Here is a 16,136-nt window from a genome sequence, read left to right as displayed (position 1 = left end):
GGACAGGAGTTGGGACGTCATATTGCAGATGTACAGAACATTGGTTAGGCTACTGTTGGAATATTGCGTGTAATTCTGGTCTCCTTCCTATCGGAAAGATATTGTGAAACTTGAAAGGTTCAGAAAAGATTTACCAGGATGTTGCCAGGGTTGGAGGATTTGAGCTATAGGGAGAGGCTAAACAGGCTGGGGCTGTTTTCCCTGGAGCGTCGGAGGCTGAGGGGTGGCCTTATAGAGGTTTACAAAATTGTGAGAGCATAGATAGGATAAATAGGCAAAGTCTTTTTCCTGGGGTCAGGGAGTCCAGAACTAGAGGGCATAGGTTTAGGGTGAGAGGAGAAAGATATAAAAGAGACCTATGGGGCATCTTTTTCATGCAGAGGGTGGTATGTGTATGGAATGAGCTGCCAGAGGAAGTGGTGGATGCTGGTACAATTGCAACATTTAAGAGGCATTTGGATGGGTATGTGAATAGGAAGGGTTTGGAGGGATATGGGCCGGGTGCAGGCAGGTGGGACTAGATTAGGTTGGGATATCTGGTCGGCATGTACAGGTAGGACCCAAGGGTCTGTTTCCATGCTGTACATCTCTATGACTCTATATAATATTATATATGTTAATATATAATATAGAATATATATACAGGCACACAGTCCTTTATCAAAGATCCTTCGCGCCGGTTGTTTCTCAGAATTCGGAATTTTTCGGATTTTGGAATAAATGACATTTTCACAGTGAAATAAAAACAATTACCTAACAGCAGACGCACATGTGAATAGTTCAAGTGCTGAGACACGTCTGACGCCTGCCAATGCTGGGCCACGCCGCCAGGTCTCATCTGAGTGACGCGGCTCAAGTGGGTGGTCACCTGCTCGTTTGCTAAAATGACGCTCCACACGCCACGAAACATATTATGGATTTGGAGCTTTTCGGATTTCAGAATTTCAGATAAAGGATTGTGTACCTGTGTTTACAATTTTCTCCACAAAATGCTGCCCTCCAATATTGTTTCCCGACCTTGGCTATAAACATGTTGCTGATCTTTTTTACAATTATGAATAATAACTGAAAGAACTGCAGGTGCTGTAAATCAAAGACAAAAATAGAAATTGCTGGTAAAGCTCAACAGGTCTGGCAGCATCCATGGAGAGAAATCAGAGCTAGCATTTCTAGTCCAGTGACCCTTCCTCAGAATGCTGCCCGACCTCTAAACGTTTCCAGCAATTTCTATTTTTGCCTCTTTTTTTCAAATTGTGGATCTGAACTCCATTGATTAGATATTGCTCCGTCTACATTGCAAAGGGCTAATTAAGATGACAGTGCTGTTCCTCATCAAACTGTGTTGCGATATATTCTAAGAAGGGGGTTTCAACTCCTGATAATAGACTTGTCCATTGCTTTCAGTACTGTAGCTCACTGGTTAGCACTGCTGCTTCACAGTACCAGGGACCCTGGGTTTGATTCTGACCTCAGGCCACTGTCTGTGTGGAGTTTGCGCATTCTCCCCGTGTCTGCATGGGTTTCCTCCTGGTGCTCCGGTTTCCTCCCACAGTCCAAAGATGTGCGGGCTAGGTAAATTGGCCATGCTAAATTGTCCCAGAGTGTTCAGGGACGTGTAGGTTAGGGACATTAGTCAGGGAGAAATGTAAAGGAATGGGTCTGGGTGGGATACTCTTTGGAGGGTTGGTGTGGACTTGTTGGGCCGAATAACCTGTTTATACACTGTAGGGATTCTATTCTATTCTACTTTCAGAAAATTGCTGTGTGTTACTGTTTCTGTGCATTCTGCATGTAAGTAAATCTGACTATTGGTCTTAACCTGTGCACAGTTCACTGATAACCTGGTGCTTTCTTATATTTTAAAATAGGCAAGCAAACATTTCCAAACTTGATGGATAAGCACCAGGCATGTTATTCATACACAGGGAGTGGTTCTGGTTCGTAAGTAACTCAGATTGCTTTCGGAAACTGACCATGAGCTGCAAAATGTTGGGAAGAATTTGGCGCAAGATGATAATATTTAAGAAAGGCAATGTTAGCTTTTATTGGTAGAGAGATTGAACTTTGGAACATGGGATCTTGCTGCAGCTGTACAAAACTCTGGTGTGTGCAGTTCTGGTCACCGCATTATAGGAAGGGTGTAGAAGCTTTGGAAAGGGTTCAGAGCAGATTTACTCGAATGTTGCCTGGTATGGAGGGAAGGTCTTATGAGGAAAGGCTGGGGGACTTGAGGCTGTTTTCATTAGAGAGAAGAAGATTGAGAGGTGACTTAATTGAGACATACAAGATAACTAGAAGGTTAGTTAGGGTGGACAATGAGAGCCTTTTTCCTCGGATGGTGATGGCTAGCACAAAGGGACATAGCTTTAAATTGAGGGGTGATGGATTTAGGACAGATGTCAGAGGTAGTTTCTTTACTCAGAGAATAATGGGGGCATGAAACGCACAGCCTGCAACATTAGTAGACTTGCTAACTTTAAGGGCATTTAAATGGTCATTGGATAAACATATAGATGAAAATGGAATAGTGTAGGTTGGATAGGCTTCAGATTTCACAGGTTGGTGCATCATCGAGTGCCAAAGGGCCTGTACTGCATTGTAATGTTCCATGTTCTATTAAAACTAAAAACATCCTCCAATCAGAATGACTGAAGCAATATGATAAAAACTGTTGCGATTATAACAGGTGGGCCTCACAGAATATAAGTTCCCCAATTGGGGCTGTTAACCTGGTCCAATCAGAGAGCCCTGGCTGACAGATAGAACAGAGGTTCTGTTCACTCTGAAAAATGACTGATTAGACCAAATTAACAGCCCTAATCAGGGACCCTTAGCTGACAGATAAAAAAGGGAATGTCAGAGATACTGATATCTGATAGTTGACTCTGAATGAGGCAATACTAAAGTCAAGAACTGTTCATGTGAAAATAAAAGGGGGCTTGTTGATGGGATACCATCCCGTTTGGAGTTATTTCAAAGACCACAATGCATCTTGTGGGATGCAACAGCACAAAATGAAGATTTGTAAAGCAATTGAGACAAGGTTAAAGTTTCAAACATCAGATGTACCCACCTGCTAATGTACCTAAAAGGAACGCTTGCACAAGTATTTGTATTAGTGTGAGGAAAGGTCACTAGCTCAGTACAATCCTTTTAGATTAGGAGTTTCACTCTTACCATGGTTATATTACAAAATTGGCAATGGAGATTAAACATAGAACAGTACAGCACAGTACAGGCCCTTCGGCCCTCAATGTTGTGCCAACCTTTTATCCTACTCTAAGATCAAGCTACCTTACTTACCCTTCATTTCACTATGAACCATGTGCCTATCCACAAGTCACTTAAATGTTCCTAATGTATCTGGCTCTACTACCACTGCTGGCAGTGCATTCCTCACACTCACTTTGGAACCATGGGGTCTTGCTGCAGCTGTACAAAACTCTGGTGCGTACAGTTCTGGTTACCGCATTACAGGAGGGATGTGCAAGCTTTGGAAAGGGTTCAGAGAAGATTTACTCAGATGTTGACTGGTAAAGAACTGTGTAAAGAACTGACCTCTGACATCTCCCCTAAGCCTTCCTCCAGTCACCTTAAAATTGCATCCCCTCATGATAGACATTTCTGCCCTGGGAAAAAGTCTCTGGTTATCTATTCTATCTATGCCTCTCATTATCCTGTACACCTCTATCAAGTCACCTCTCATCCTTCTTCACTCCAGTGAAAAAAGTCCTAGGTCCCTCAACTTCCTTTCTAAGACATGCCCCCCCTGCAGTCAGCATCCTGATAAATCTCCTCTGCACCCTCTCTAAAGCTTCCACATCTTTCCTATAATAAGGCAACCAGAACTGAACGCAATATTCCAGGGCTCTATAGAGCTGTAACATAACCTCGCGGCTCTGAAACTCAATCTCCCTGCTAATGAAAGCCAAAACACCATGCACCTTCTTTATAACCCTGTCAACTTGGGTGGCAACTTTGAGAGATCGATGGACGTGGACCCCAGGATCCCTCTGTTCCTCCACACTGCCAAAATCCTGCCTTTAACCCTGTAATCTGCATTCAAATTCGACATTCCAAAATGAATCACACAAAGAGTGGAAGCTGCCTCATTTGACGTTTGATGGGACTTTATCATCAAATTGGGAGATTCTGTCAACACCCAAGCACTCAAAAGATGCAGAATGTGTAATGGAGTGGATGGCAAGGGAAGTGATTTGGTGTGAAGGGAAGGTTCTCAAACTGAAAGCACCAAATGTGATCCAGAGTGGGATCCTTTCAGAGATGTCAAAACGTGCTTCAGAATAGATCCAATGGAGCTTTTGTGTCAAACAGAAACATAGAAGTGAAGATCAGTAGGAGACCATTAAACCTATCATGCCTGCCCCACCATTCATTGTGATTACGTCTAAGAGAGTGAAATGGACAGGTTTAAAAATACTTTGGTTCTAATTAAATATATCTGTGTAATATTAATCCCTTTGATAAACTGTGCTGCATGTATTTTGTTTGAATTGCCTTTCTTTTCTCATTTCAGAATGGCAGCCATCTTTACCAACAACGAGAGTTCACACTTTATACTCAGCAAACCCTGTTTTTGGAAGGGTGTTTTGAGGCTTTTGGAGGTTCAACCTCACGCTGCAAACCTAGGGTGAATTATCATAGGTTTGACATTCCTAAGACCAAGTCGATATTTATTTTGAAGCAGTCGAAAACCATTGTCATGGAGTTAAGTCACGAGCCAATGGGATTTCTGGTTTCTTAGCATTCTGAAATGTTCACCTCCTGAGTACTGGAACGAATGGTTGACTTAAACACCAGGAATTTCAGACCGCAGTAGCCTTTCCAAGTTACAGAATTGACCAGGCTCCTTTGTGTTTAATACTGAATTTCACTGTAACCATTCAAGGGAGATGCAGAAGTCTTGTATCGACTTCACCTGATGAAAGAGCAGAGCTCTGAAAGTTTGTGATTTTAGATAAACCTGCTGGCCTATAACCTGGTGTTGTGCGATTTCTCGATCCGCAAACAATTCTTCTTTATCCTGGGTGCTTAGCCAATTCATGCACATTCAGGCGTTACACCAATCTTGCCCGGCCTTTGGCTAAAGTAAAACAACTAAAACTTAAACTTACGAATCTCTAAGTTCTTTATTTTCACACAGTTAAATGTCTCTTTCCCTGGTGTTGCTCCAAAACAGTTTTGCAACACCAACACAATACAAGCAATTTGACCAAGTTTCTCTCATCAGTTGGTTGGCTGGTTATTACATGAATGTGAACAAACATTTCAATAAACCTAGCCACAGGCTGAGGCTTTGAATTCAGCCCACTACAGAGACACCGAGAATTGTTGCTCATATTGGGTTTGACATTTGACCTGACCTTTAACCCCCACGAACAAAAGGCCGCAGACCATTACCCCAAGCTGATTACAAGCTACAAGATGTAACCAACACAAAACCATTCAGGAGAAGGGTCTGGAATAATCGGAGTTTGTTATGTGTTAAACTGAAACAGGAACTTCTGTGATTGTTGATCCTTTCATCAAACGCACACTTACACGGGAATTTTCATTAGAGAATTAATTAAGTTCTGCTTTGGAGAAAAGTAAATTGACATGAACGCCAAGGAAGTTACTTAGAGATTTCCATTTCATTAATGTTCACACTGGGCAGAATGGAAGGTTAGATGTTAAAGCATGTCATATGAAGATATACTCACTGACCTCGATGATACTCATAAGGTCATTGTCTGTTGGCACTGCTGCCTGCTCCTCAGAGCCAGGCTCCAGGAGTTAATCTTTCTGCCCACCTGTGGCATCCCTTTGCATCCCAAGCTCCATCAATCAGGCCTCCCCCCGAATCACACTTGTAAACCCCCTGTGCCCTATTATTCACCTCTCTAAACACAGCACTGAGAGACAAGAACAGCTTCCTCTCAGTCAGTGCAGGTTCTGCTTTAGTGGGACAGACTGCCTTTAAGAGTTGGAAAGAGGGAGGAAAGCATGGTTGCCTTACCACTGTTGAGGCTCTCTGCTGAGCACAGTCACTGAAATAATTCAACTGAAGAGGAAGCAGAATGTTTGAACACTGCCTGCCTCAATGCGAACTGGTGTCAACAAATCATGAATTGAACTACTCACCTCCGTCAACCCCCAATGATGGGCAGAAGCAACGCTTCAGCTGCTCAACAACTTCAAGGTAAGTCTTCAGTTTTACTTTTTGGAATTTAGCCTTGCAATGTGCATCGTTAGCCATTGCTGAGTAAATCTGATGCCCATTTATTGATTGCAACATGGCTGACTCACCAACTCCAGTGGTCCATTATTTCCTCCACAATTCTCATTTGTCAAGTGGAGACCGAGTCAGGAGAGGAAGCCCGAGGAACTTGATCATGAATCTGAGGTGAGGTGCTGCATTTTGGAAAGGTAAATCAGGGCAGGACTTATACACTTATGGTTGAGACTTGGAATACAGGTTCATAGCTCCTTGAAAGTTAAGTTGCAGGTCGATAGGATAGTGAAGAAGGTATTTGGTATGTTTTCCTTTATTGGTCAATGCATTGAGTATAGGAGTGGGGAAGTCATGCTGTAGCTTTACAGTACATTGGTTAGGCCACTTTTGGAATATTATGTGCAATTCTGGTTTCCCTCCTGTCAGAAGGATGTTGTAAAACTTGAACGGGCTCAGAAAAGATTTGCAAGGATGTTGCCAGGTGGTCGGGTTTGAGTTATAGAGAGAGGCTGAATAGGCTGAGACTCTTTTCCCTGGAGTGTCAGAGGCTGAGGGTTCACCTTATAGAGGTTTATAAAATCATGAGGGGCATGGATAGGGTAAAAGGCAAGGTCTTTTCCCTGGGGAGTCCAAAACTAGAGGGCATAGGTTTTGGGTGAGAGGGTAAACATTCACAAGAGACCTAAGGGGCAACGTTTTCATGCAGAGGGTGGTGCAGGTATGGAATGAGCTGCCAGAGGAAGTAATGGAGGTTGGTACAATTACGGCATTTAAAATGTATCTGGATGTGTATATGAATAGGAAGGGTTGAGGGTGATATGGGCCGGGTGCTGTCAAATGCGACTAGATTAGTTTAGAATATCAGGTCGACATGGAGGAGTTGGACTGAAGAGACTGTTTCTGTGCTGTCCATCTCTATGACTCTCTATGACTAATCTATCACTCTCCTATGGGTCATGCTAAATTTCCCTGTAGTGTCCAGGATGTGCCGACTAGGTGGGTTAGTCATGGGAAATGTGGGGATACAGAGATAGGGGGTGGGTCTGCATGGGATGCTCTTCGGAGAGTCAATACAAACCCATTAGGCCGAATGGCCTCTTTCCACACTGTAGGGATTCTATTACTCAGCCAAGGCCCGCACAAGAGAAATTACGATTTCTCTCCACTTCTTTATGTTCCATGGAACATAAGTTGAGCTGTTACTCTCTCTAGGTATCTCTGCAATGTTGAGAAATCTCTTCTGTTGTACCACAGACATTGTACTGGCAATCTGCTGCATGTTCTCCGAAGTGATTCTACAGTCCCTTCATGTCGGCCTTCTATTACTTATGTTCAATGTATTGCCCTGACCAGCACTATCTCTTTGCCAAGACTTGACCAGTTCTTGGTTTCTATTCAACAATATTCTCCTTCATTTGCACTCCTTCCACCTCTGGTCTGTGTGTTTTACATCAGCCAGTGTTGCCCTGGTGTTTGATTAGCCTGAATGGCTCATTTGTGAAGGTTCAATTCTTACATGAGCTGAGGACACCGTGAAAAACCTGCCTCCTCAACATTATCCCTCATCTAAGATGCAGTGATTCTCAGGATAAACACACCATAAGTGATCTCTCTCACTCTCTCTAATGAGTCATCTTGGGCTGTGACAATCTTCACTTTGTATTGTCTACTCTTAATCCAGTTTACCCAGAGTGACTCTGAGCATGAGTGATAGGGTGAATGGCAATGGCCTAGTAGTACTATCGCTGGATTATTAATCCAGAGACTGAGAGAATGTTCTAGGGACCCAGGTTTGAATCCTCCCATGGCAGATGGTGGAATTTGAATTCAATTGTTAAAAAAAGCTGGAATTAGGAGTGCAATGTTGGGCATGCATCTATTGTTGAGTGTCTGGAAAAACCTATCTGGTTCACTAATCCCCTTGAGTGAAGGACATTGCTAAAGGGAAAGGTTTCCCTTCAGGGAAGGAAGCTGCTGTCCTTACCTGGTCTGACCTACATGTGGCTCCAGTCCCACAGCCAATGGGGTTGACTCTCGGCTGCCCTCTGGGCAATAAATGCTGGCCTAGTCAGTGCTGCCCTCACCCAGTGAATGAATAAGGGGAAAAAAAGATGATATGAACAATGTCCTTCTGTTGATGGACTCAGTGCTGAGTTACTTCCTCGTTCTGTTCTGATTCCAGTTCCTTGGGAAGGAAAACATTGAGAAATGAAACGAGTGCCCTCTGTTCACTGTTTTCTCTCCATTTTACTCAGTAAAGGATCACTTCAGAAGGTACTTTGTTGAAGTGCTTTACTTTTGTTGATTATTTAGATTTTACCTCAGCACTGGAGGCAATTCCTTCATCTGCCCAGACTTAAACCTTTGTAATTCCTTTCATCACCTTGCCTGTCCCCCTCTGTCCTTCTATAATCTCTTCCTTAATACCTATTGCTTTGTCCAAGTTACCTGTTCTTATCTCAGAGTCAATTTTAAGCTGTTTAGGCTGCTGCACAAATTGCTGCAATCTTCCTTCGTAGATGCTACAAAAATGAAGCTCATTGTTTTTGCAGGACCCAAGCATGAATGTAAAACTTTCCGTAGTCTCCTTCCCCGATGGCTACAGTTGAGTAGAGAGCCAGCTTTTCCATTGCCCCCTCCTGTTGCTGCTACACTCCCTGCACAGTTTATTAATTCCGCAAATGAGGTGCATATTTCTCCAGACAAGAATATGTTGCTCCTCTTCCACACAGATAGGATGAAATGGGGATAATGGGGGGAGTTGGTATGCTTCATTCATGGAGCTAGCATAGAGAAAAGACTGAATTAATTTATATCAGTTGAAGCATTCCCCAGCAATAATCATGTTAAAAATCACACCACACCAGGTGACAGCTAACTGATGAAGGAGCAACGCTCTGAAAGCTAGTGCTTCTAAATGAACCTGTTGGACTATAACCTGGTGTGGTGTGACTTTTAACTTTGTCCACCCCAGTCCAATAACGGCTCCTCCGCATCGTGGCTGCCAGCGATAATAATATAATTTTACCACATTATGGAGCCTGTAGAGTTAATTTTACTTCACTGGTTTTGAAATAACTCCACAGAGGCTGGTATCCCATCACCAGGTCACCCTTTATTTACACTTGGCGAGTCCTTAACACTGATCCAGCTCCCTCAGAACTAGCTCAGAGACTGAACAGAACCTCTGACCCTCCTGTTTATATCTGTCAGCCAGGGATCCCTGATTGACCCAGTTCAACAGCCTCAGTCAGGGGATTCATATTCTATGAGGTTCACCTGACTGACCTCGTTACAACCACTACAGGTTTATATCCTTAGCTTTTTTTTCTGCATCTCCCATTAATGTTTGACTGTGCTCTGAAATGCTTAAAATATAGATGACTGTCTGCCAGTTGATGCCATTATTCTGCAGGAGTGATTAAGCTTCTTTCTACACTAAAGTGGGGATCGGGAGATAAAGAGCTATCAATCACTAAGTATGTCACTTTGTTTCTCACGCTTCTGACTCTTTTTACAAATGTTCACTATTATATACTTCCAAAGATCCAAAAAGCCTGTGCATTAGTCCAATGTAGCAATATCTGAAACCAGGAGAGACTATTAGAATGCTGCTGTAGAAAATTAGTTGCTTCTAGAAAAAGAAATTGCAGTGTTTAAGGTGACAATGTACCAGGCTCTGATAGCTACATCCTGATGACAGTTGCCTAATGTTATAGAGAAGCAAGTGGAAGATTAATCCTCTTTAAGTATGCATATTGAGCCATTGCCAAAGTTTCTTATTTTGCTAATTTATACTATAATGTCTACTGTTTTAACAATGTTCTATTTCTAACTTGTACTGTAAGGTAGTGCAACTTTTTTTTTATTCCTCTTTTAGTAGCTAAGACTTGTACCGAGGTACTTTGTAGTTAAGATAGTGCCGTGAGAGGCGACATTGTAACATTTCCACTGTGCTCCTGTACTTGAGTATTTGTGACAGTAAAAGCTATTCTGGTATATTTACAACATTTAAAATACATCTGGATGGGCACATGAATTGAAAGGGTTTAGAGGGGTATGGTCCAAATGCTGGCAAATGCCACTAGATCAGTTCAGGATATTTGGTCAGCATGGATGAGTTGGACCGAAGGGTCTGTTTGCATGCTGTACATCTCTACGACTCCATGACTATTGTTTTCTATTCTATTTTTGTACCTAATATTTGAACCCAGGTAATTTGTACCTAAAATGGTGCTGTATGTTGGCGACATTGTACACTTATCACTGTGCTCCTGTTCTTTTGTGACTTGAGTACACATGACATTAAAACTAATTCTAATTCTAAATATCATTTGGTCAAAAAGGAACGGAGGGTGAACTATTGACCAGCTGACGCAAGTCAGTTGTAACAAATCCTCAGGGGGGCTGAATTGGATATTTCAGGAAATTGAGTGTGGGGATTGCAATGTTAGATTACCCTGTGTTGATTCAAAGTGATGTAAGCCTAAACTTGGTTCAATCTGTTAAGACTGTAAGCATGCCGCCTGGCACTGACTATAGTCATGAGAGTGGTACACAATGTCAATTTTCCACTTCTACTGTTTGTTTTAATTGTGGACTAAAATGGTCTTAAAAAGAATGAAACATGAATCTAAAATGGCTGCAGTGATCACTTGATCAGGCTCATGAAATGAATGTGAGATAAACAGGACAATTATTGGGTGGCATAGTGTCTCAACAGTTAGCACTGCTACCTCACAGTGCCAGGGATCTGAGTTCAATTCTGCCCTGGGCAACTGTGTAGAGTTTGCATGTCCTCCCTGTGCCTGTGTGAGTCCCTTCCGGGAGCTCTGGTTTCCTCCCATAGTCCAAAGATATCCAGGTTAGATGGATTGGCCAAGCTAAGTTGCCCATGATGTGTAGGCTAGATAGATTAGCCACAGCGGGGACTGGGGAGGCTTTTTGTTTTGTTCTGTGGCATTTAAACAGTCTTGGATAAGCAGATGGATGATGATGGGATAGTGTAGGGGGATGGGCTTAGCTTAATTCGGGGGTCACAACATCGAAGGCCTGTTCTGCACTGTATTGTTCTATGTTCATTTGAAGCATGAATGAAACCTTGTCTCTTATTCTTAGATTTAAACCTTCCTGGAAGCTTCATGTGTCGTGCTGAAGGCTGCCTGTCATTTAACACGGGAAAAGAAAATGATGCCCGACATGAGAATACACAAGTGAACTATACTTCAGGAAAACAGCTTGGAAGCAGATCATTTAAGGAAGGTTAATTTGTAATTCAGAATCTGAAGACTCTTTCTGCACCCCCCTGCCAATTTTCACTCAGTCTCTCAAAGAAACAATCCAGTCAGAAAACGAATTATAAACACATCGCTTGTCTGGGAACACGGGAATATTGACAGATTTTGCGCTGCTGAGGATTAAAGATATCCACTATACAATCATGGTAGCTGATTAAAATCAAATTCTTCAAAGACTGAAAACAAAACTGCATATTATTTACTTTTTTTCTAATGTACTACACAACTTCACCTTTAGAAAATAAGAGCAAAGAACATCAGAGCCAGGAGCAGGAATACGCAATTCAGCCCTCCAATCTGCTCCACCATTTAACCAGGTGCCAGTGTTGGACTAGGGTGGACAAAGACAGAAGTCACACGACACCAGGCTATAGTCCAACACATTTACATGAAAACATAAGCTTTCAGAGCACTGCTCCTTTGTCAGTGGAGTCATTTAACATCATCGTGTCTCATCTCATTTTGGCCTTAATTTCACTTACTTGCCTGCTCCCCTTAACCCTTTAACCCTAATCTATCTATTTCCTCCTTACATTCACTCAATGTCCCAGCATCCATGACACTTTGGGGGAGCGAATTCCACAGATTTATGACCCTTTACAGAAATAATTTCTCCTCATCTCTGTTTTAAATCTGCCACCCTTTATCTTAAAGCTGTGACCTCTTGTTCTGGATTGCCCCACAGGGGTTTGCTACCTCTACTTTGTTAATCTCCATTAGCACCTTATTAATTACATTTTGTCCCAGTCTTCTAAACAGTAGTATGTATATCTCTCTTTGCAAGACTTACATGTCATATCTGAAATCACTCTTATGAACCTCTCCTGAACTGCCTCCAATACAATTATTGAATTGAATTTATTGTCATGTGTACTGAGGCACAGTGAAAAGTTTTGTCTTGCGAGCAATACAGGCAGATCACATAGTCAAGTAGCATAGACAGTAAATAACAGGTAAACAGCAGAAACAAAAACACAGGTACAGGCGAATGTTAAGAGTTTGTGACTCCATTCAGTATTCTAACAACAGTAGGGTAGAAACCGTTTTGAAACTGGCTGATGTGTGTGTTCAGGCTTCTGTACCTTCTCCCTGATGGTAGAGGTTGTAGAAAACCATTGCCAGGGTGGGATAGATCTTTGAGAATGCTGGGCGACCTTTCCTTGATAGCGGTAGATGGATTCTATAGATGGGAGGTTGGCCTTTGTGATTGTCTGGGCTGAGTTCACTACTCTCTGTAACCGTCTCCGATCTTAGATGGTACAGTTGCCATATCAGGTAGTGATACATCCAGACAGAATGCTCTCGATGGTGCATGTATAAAACGTGGCGAGGGTATTCGCCGTCATGCCAAATTTCCTCAGCTGCCTGAGGAAGAAGAGGCATTGTTGGGCCTTTGTAACTAGTGCATCCACATGTAGAGTCCAAGAAAGCTTGCTGTAGATGATCACTTGTTCTGGATTGCCCAACGGGGGTTTACTACCTCTACTTCATTAATCTTCATTACCACCTCATTAACCTAAAATACATTTTGTCTCAGTCTTCAAAACTGTACAAAGCTAAAAATCACACAACACCAGGTTATAGTCCAACAGGTTTCATTGGAAGCACACTAGCTTTCAGAGCATCGCTCCTTCAGCAGGTGGTAGACCTGATGAAGGAGTGTCGCTCTGAAAGCTAGTGTGCTTCCAATTAAACCTGTTGGACTATAACCTGGTGTTGTGTGATTTTTAGCTTTGTACACCCCAGTCCAACACCGGCATCTCCAAATCATTCTAAACTGTAGTATGTATAGGCCCAAACTGCTCAACCTCTCTTTGCAAGACAAACACATCATATCTGAAATCAGTCTACTGAACCTCTCCTGAATTGCCTCAAGTACAATTACAACCGTCCTCAAATGACGGGACCAAAACTGTACACAATACACTAGGTTTTTACTTGTTCATGCGATATGAATCTACATTTATTTATGCTAATACTTCATCACAAAACCTGCCACAGATTTAATATCTTAAAGAGATCTTCCTTAAATCTGAGCAATAAACTACAACTCATAAATGTGATCTAGTATTAGTATAATAAAATAAGAGAAATTGCTTATAATCACGAGGGGGGACAGGAAGAAACGTTTCCCATTTATGGTGGCATCAATGACCAGGGGAAATAGATTTAAGTTTAGGGGCAGGAGGTTGAGAGGAGATGTAAGGATAAACGTTTTCACTCAGAGGGTGCTGTGAATCTAGAACTCACTTCCTGCCAGGGTGGGGGAGGCAGAAACCCTCAAAGCATTGAAGAAGTGTTTTTTTCAAATTCATTTTTGCGGGCTGTAGTCATCACTGGCTGGGCCAGTTTTTATTGCCCCGTCCCTAGTTGCCCCCTTGAGAAGGTGGTGGTGAGCTGCCTTCTTGAACCGCTGCAGTTCACCTGCTGTGGGTTCATCCACAATGCCATTGGGGAGGGAATTCTAAGGTTTTGACCCAGTGATAGTGAAGGAACGGTGATATATTTCCACGTCAGGGTGGTGACAGGCTTGGAGGGGAACTTGAAGGTGGTGGTGTTCCCATATATATGCTACCCTTGTCCTTCCAGATGATAGTGGTCATGGGTTTGGAAGATGCAGGCTGAGGATCTTTGGTGAATTTCTGAAGTCCATCTTGTAGACAGTACACACTGCTGCTACTGAGTGACAGTGGTGGAGGGAGTGGATGCTTGTGCATTCAGTGCCAATGGAGCGGGTTGCTTTGTTTTGGATGGTGTTGAGCTTCTTAAGTGTTGCTGGGGCTGCACCAATCTAGGAAAATGGGGAGTATTCCATCACACTCCTGACGTATGCCTTATAGATGGTGGATGGGCTTTGGGGAGTCTTACTCACTGCAGGATTCCGAGCCTCAGACCTGCTCTTGTAACTACTGTGTTAGGCAGTGAGTCCTGTTAAGTTTCTGATCAATGATAACTCGAAGAATGTTGCTAGTGGGGAATTCAGTGATGGTAACACCATTGAATGACATGGGGAAGTGGTTAGATAATCTCTTTTTGGTGATGGTCAGAGCCTGGCATTTGGACAGGGACTGCTTCAATATCTGAGGAGTAATGAATGGTGCTGAACATTATGCAATCCTCGGTGAACATTCCCACCTTATGATGGAGGGAAGCTCATTGATGAAGCAGCTGAAGATGGTTGGGCCTAGGACACTATCCTGAGGAACCCCTAAAGAGATTTCCTGGAGCTGAGATGACAGGCCTCCAACAACTATGACCATCTTCCTCTGTGCCAGGTATGACTAACCAGTGGAGAGTTTGCCCCTGATGCCAATTGATTCCATTTTTGTTTGGGCTCCTTGATGCCACACTTGGTCGAATGCAGCCTTGACGCACACTTGATTTAGGTGTACACTTATGAAGCCAAGGCATACAAAGCTATGGGTCAAGTGCTGATAAATGGGATTGGAATAGTTATGGGTTTGCTTTTGACTAGCATTGACTAGAGCCTCCTTCTGTTCTATAGATCTCTATGGCTTATTGTGATCAGATTGTGCCTGTCTATGTTTGAGTTATGACTGAATTGGGAAGGTTGAGCCCACATTTATATGGCACCTTCTTTCCTCGCACAAATCAGTTTAAAAAGCATTTCTTTACAGCGGCATAGACCTAAAGGTCACCTCATAAATGTGGAGTTTAGTGCCATGGGGATATGTAGAAATGACAGCAGCTTCTGCCTGAACAGGGTTTTTATTCAATGGCTTAAAATGTACCTACAACCACAAGCTGACTCTTGCTTTGAATTTCTCCTTCTCGGTAACCATATACAGGTATGACTAACAGCACTCAGGACAGGCACACACAGTCAAAAACAGATCAACTGAACAATTGGATCAACAATGAAGGTCCAAGGCTGATGTCTCAGTTTGTACCATAGCACAGACATGAGCCAGCACTACATTGGAGTCTCAGAGCAGGCAAGTTCACTCACACAACAGATACTGAGGGAGAATGCACACCCATGATTAGTTCAGCTAGTACGCAAGAGGATTGTTGGGTAGTGCCAACAATTTCTTTTTTGTGTGGGGCAGTGAGAGTGATTGCTTTTATTTCAGGAATTTGAGCAAAATGCCAGTTTGTGGTCGCTGTTGGAATCAGAGAATCCCTACAGCATGGAAGCAGGCCATTCAAGCCATTGAATCCACACCGACCCTCCAAACAGCATTCCACCCAGACTTACACCCCCTAACCTATCCCAGTGACCCTGCATTTCCCATGGCTAACTCACCTACCCTGCATATCCCTGGACACTATGGACAGTCTAGCAGGGAGAAAGTGAGGACTGCAGATGCTAGAGATCAGAGTCAAAATGTGTGTTGCAAAAGCACAGCAGGTCAGACAACATCCGAGGAGCAGGAGAGTCGACAGTTCGAGTACAAGCTACTCGGATGTTGCCAGACTGGCTGTGCTTTTCCAGCACCACACAACTGTATTCCTGATGAAGGGCTTTTGCCTGAAATGTTGATTTTCCTGCTCCTCGGATGTTGCCTGAACTGCTGTGCTTTTCCAGCACCACTCTAATCCAGAATCTGGTTTCCAGCATCTGCAGTCATTGTTTTTACCAC

The sequence above is a fragment of the Hemiscyllium ocellatum genome, chromosome 20 (assembly GCF_020745735.1).
Source record: "Hemiscyllium ocellatum isolate sHemOce1 chromosome 20, sHemOce1.pat.X.cur, whole genome shotgun sequence".
NCBI classification, from domain to species: domain Eukaryota; kingdom Metazoa; phylum Chordata; class Chondrichthyes; order Orectolobiformes; family Hemiscylliidae; genus Hemiscyllium; species Hemiscyllium ocellatum.
Note: the sequence above shows the minus strand (reverse complement) of the source record.